This window comes from Schistocerca piceifrons, chromosome 3 (genome assembly GCF_021461385.2).
Source record: "Schistocerca piceifrons isolate TAMUIC-IGC-003096 chromosome 3, iqSchPice1.1, whole genome shotgun sequence".
Lineage (NCBI taxonomy): Eukaryota > Metazoa > Arthropoda > Insecta > Orthoptera > Acrididae > Schistocerca > Schistocerca piceifrons.
Window position 1 is genome coordinate 889,093,890 of NC_060140.1, and position 5,289 is coordinate 889,099,178.

Sequence of the window (5,289 nt, forward strand, 5' to 3'; positions counted from 1 at the left end):
TTTCTTGAGAGCCATAATTTCTCTTATTTTATCATGATGATCATTTCTCCCTGTGTAGGTGGGTGACAGCAGAACGTTTTCGCAATCGGAGGAGAAAACTGATGATTGAAGTTTTATGAGAAGTTCCCATCACAACGAAAAACGACTTTGTTTTAATGATTGCAACTCCAATTCAGGTATCACGGCTATTGCACTATCCCCCCTATTTCGCGATAATACAAAACGAGCTGCCCTTCTTTGTACTTTTTCGATGTCATCCGTCGGTCCCACCTCATGTGGGTCCCACACCACACAGCAATACTCCAGAATAGGGCGGACAAGCGTGGTGTAAGCAGTCTCTTTAGTAGACCCTTTGACACCTTCTAAACGTTCTACCAGTGAATCACAGTCTCTAGTTTGCTCTACCCACAACATTGTCTACGTGATAGTTCCAATTTAGGTTATTTGTAATTGTAATCCCAAGTATTTAGTTGAATTTACAGCCTTCAGATTTGTGTGACTCACTGCATAATCGAAATTTAGTGGATTTCTTTTAGTACTCATGTGAATAACGCCACACTTTTCTTTATTCAGGATCAATTGCCACTGTTCGCACCACACAGATATATTATCAAAATCATTTACCAATTAGTTTTTGTCATCTGATGACTTTACAAGACGGTAAATGACAGCATCATCTGCAAACAATCTATGACAGCCACTGAGATTGTCTCCTATGTCGTTAACATAGATCAGGAACAATAGAGGACCTATAACACTTCCTTGGGGAACGCTGGATACTACTTCTATTTCACTCGATGACTTTCCGTCTATTACTACGAAATCTGACCTTTCTGACAGGAAATCACGAATCCAGTCGCACAACTGAGACGATATTCCATAGGCAGGCAGTTTTGTTAGAAGACGCTTGTGAGGAATGGTGTCGAAAGCCTTCTGGAGATCTAAGTGACCCGACTGAATTCCTACCACAGTCTTCATAGCAGACCACTCTTCTCTCTTTTTTAAACAGAATTCCCTTAATGTACTTTCATTTAAAGTTAAGAGTTTCATGGTTGTTGCTAAAGTTAAATGGTGTGTACAAATGCAATATCAATTCTTATAGCAAGATCTTATTGCAAGATGTTTACAGAGACCTCCTACCCCATCAAATGCGCTTTTCCCATGACAAGTAGCTGAAAATATCCACTTTTTGTCTCAATTCGCATGTTACAGTATTGACCAAGCTCATAAAGCTGTAAGCGGTTTTTAAAATGAGATGCTGCACAGTCAGTCACATACACATATTTAGGAACTGCATGGCCTCTAGATGCTATGTCATCAATTACCATGCTGACAGTGTAGCATGTATGAGTACTGTCATGAATGAGATCATCACTGACAATAGCAGAACAGTGTGATGTCCCAAGGAAGTGAGCAAAACGTGAATATTGATTCCTGTGATGTGTGCCAGTGGTAACGTTGAATTTAGTCCTGCAAAGCAACAGACCAGTTGATAGCCAAGTCGAAATGAAGAACTAATGTGTTAGTGTCCTGAGATGTGGCTGATTTTACTTCTGCTATGACCTGTCTCTGAATCCTCTGGATATGATGGTGAGCTATTCCTTTCATGATCCAATGCCTAACCCCTGTAACAAACTTTTCTGGCTCTACTGTCTTCTTCACCAACTCACCTCCCTCCCATGACGCAAAAGTTACGTCGTTGTCAGAATCCTGAAGGTGAAACGCTTCAAAAGTCATCACTTCAGCACCAGGACACATTACACATTCCTGCAGCCAACATTTGTCTAGCAGCTCTTGACATATACACAAATGCATCAGGTCCACCTCTGTGTACTTCATTCCTGTGACACTGCTTATGTCGAAACAAACAAGTTTCACATTAGTGCAGTATATACATGTACATACTTCCATCACTATCTGGCCTTTTAGCCATTTTGGTCATAATGAGTGCAATTTTGTGAGACCAGTTTTTAAATTCGAGTTATCCTTCTTCATTCGGAGATACGCTTCTCTTATTGATCTTGTCATATATCTTTTTACTTACTTCACTTTGTCACCATTTTCACTAACAGAGATAACATCAGCCTTGTCAGGACTTTGTCTTCTGTAATCTTTGTCATCACTTAAGTAATATTTCAGAGCAACAGTACGTGTATCATCTTGCAACAGATGGCCGCATAAGATCTCTGGGCATTCCCAAATAACTTTCTCATTCTTTATTTTGCGAGCTTTTGAAATCAAATAATGTAAGTGTGTATGTATTTCTGTATCTGCTGCTCAGAGTAGCTACTGGTATCAGTGTCAGTAACAGTACCTTCTCAGTACAGGTGGCTGCTGAAATGGCAGCATTTAGGTTTTGTAACCACACATCACATTTCGTGCACATATCACTGTCTTCAGGTTCGCCACCAAGCGCACCTATATTACACAGTTCACAAAGTTTTGAAGAAGTTGCGTGTGTAAAACTTGTTTCAATTTCTTCCACTTTTCTTTTTACATACTGTTTTCTACCTGTGCTTCTTACCTTTCCTGGACGTTTAGGGGGGGGGGGGGGGGAGGACACTAGGAGGCTACAGGAGAAATGTTAACATTCAACACATCAACTAGTTCGTACCTAGGAATATAAACTTCTGCACTGTCTTCTTCAGTTTCACATTTGGGTGATGGTGATTGTTCACATGGGTTGTCATTAAATTTCTTCTTGTAGTGAGTGCAGAAATTCCTGCACGATGGATGTGATGCTAATGCTGTTACTTGAGGATCAAGATATTTCTGCAATACCTCTGACATATTTCCAACAATTGTGAAGTGTTTTTCAAGTTTCTTACACACCACCTTCTCGAGTCTTTCTTCATAGTCCACACACATCACCCTTTCGCTACTGTATTTGCATTGTTGTTGTTGTTGTGGTCTTCAGTCCTGAGACTGGCTTGATGCAGCTCTCCATGCTACTCTATCCTGTGCAAGCTTCTTCATCTCCCAGTACCTACTGCAACCTACATCCTTCTGAATCTGCTTAGTGTATTCATCTCTTGGTCTCCCCCTACGATTTTTACCCTCCACACTGCCCTCCAATACTAAACTGGTGATCCCTTGATGCCTCAGAACATGTCCTACCAACCGATCCCTTCTACTGGTCAAGTTGTGCCACAAGCTTCTCTTCTCCCCAATCCTATTCAATACTTCCTCATTAGTTATGTGATCTACCCATCTAATCTTCAGCGTTCTTCTGTAGCACCACATTTCGAAAGCTTCTATTCTCTTCTTGTCCAAACTATTTATCGTCCATGTTTCACTTCCATACATGGCTACACTCCATACAAATACTTTCAGAAATGACTTCCTGACACTTAAATCTATACTCGAAGTTAACAAATTTCTCTTCTTCAGAAACGCTTTCCTTGCCATTGCCAGTCTACATTTTATATCCTCTCTACTTCGACCATCATCAGTTATTTTGCTCCCCAAATAGCAAAACTCCTTTACTATTTTAAGTGTCTCATTTCCTAATCTAATACCCTCAACATCACCCGACTTAATTCGACTACATTCCATTATCCTCGTTTTGCTTTTGTTGATGTTCATCTTATATCCTCCCTTCAAGACACTGTCCATTCCGTTCAACTGCTCTTCCAAGTCCTTCGCTGCCTCTGACAGAATTACAATGTCATCGGCGAACCTCAAAGTTTTTATTTCTTCTCCATGGATTTTAATACCTACGCCGAATTTTTCTTTTGTTTCCTTTACTGCTTGCTCAATATACAGATTGAGTAACACTGGGGAGAGGCTACAACCCTGTCTTACTCCCTTCCCAACCACTGCTTCCCTTTCATGTCCCTCGACTCTTATAACTGCCATCTGGTTTCTGTACAAATTGTAAATAGCCTTTCGCTCCCTGTATTTTACCCCTACCACCTTTAGAATTTGAAAGAGAGTATTCCAATCAACATTGTCAAAAGCTTTCTCTAAGTCTACAAATGCTAGAAACGTAGGTTTGCCTTTCCTTAATCTTTCTTCTAAGATAAGTCGTAAGGTCAGTATTGCCTCACGTGTTCCAGTATTTCTACGGAATCCAAACTGATCTTCCCCGAGGTCGGCTTCTACTAGTTTTTCCATTCGTCTGTAAAGAATTCGTGTTAGTATTTTGCAGTTGTGGCTTATTAGACTGATTGTTCGGTAATTTTCACATCTGTCAACACCTGCTTTCTTTGGGATTGATATTATTATATTCTTCTTGAAGTCTGAGGGTATTTCGCCTGTTTCATACATCTTGCTCACCAGATGGTAGAGTTTTGTCAGGACTGGCTCTCCCAAGGCTGTCAGTAGTTCTAATGGAATGTTGTCTACTCCCGGGGCCTTGTTTTGACTCAGGTCTTTCAGTGCTCTGTCAAACTCTTCACGCAGTATCGTATCTCCCATTTCATCTTCATCTACATCCTCTTTCATTTCCATAACGTTGTCCTCAAGTACATCGCCCTTGTATAGACGCTCTATATATTCCTTCCACCTTTCTGCTTTCCCTTCTTTGCTTAGAACTGGGTTTCCATCCGAACTCTTGATGTTCATACAAGTGGTTCTCTTATCTCCAAAGGTCTCTTTAATTTTCCTGTAGGCAGTATCTATCTTACCCCTAGTGAGATAAGCCTCTACATCCTTACATTTGTCCTCTAGCCATCCCTGCTTAGCCATTTTGCACTTCCTGTCGATCTCGTTTTTGAGACGTTTGTATTCCTTTTTGCCTGCTTCATTTACTGCATTTTTATATTTTCTCCTTTCATCAATTAAATTCAATATTTCTTCTGTTACCCAAGGATTTCTACTAGCCCTCGTCTTTTTACCTACTTGATCCTCTGCTGCCTTCACTATTTCATCCCTCAAAGCTACCCATTCTTCTTCTATTGTATTTCTTTCCCCCATTCCTGTCAATTGTTCCCTTATGCTCTCCCTGAAACTCTGTACAACCTCTGGTTCTTTCAGTTTATCCACGTCCCACCTCCTTAAATTCCCACCTTTTTACAGTTTTTTCAGTTTTAATCTACAGGTCATAACCAATAGATTGTGGTCAGAATCCACATCTGCCCCTGGAAATGTCTTACAATTTAAAAGCTGGTTCCTAAATCTCTGTCTTACCATTATATAATCTATCTGATACCTTTTAGTATCTCCAGGGTTCTTCCATGTATACAACCTTCTATCATGATTCTTAAACCACGTGTTAGCTATGATTAAGTTGTGCTCTGTGCAAAATTCTACCAGGCGGCTTCCTCTTTCATTTCTTCCCCCCAATCC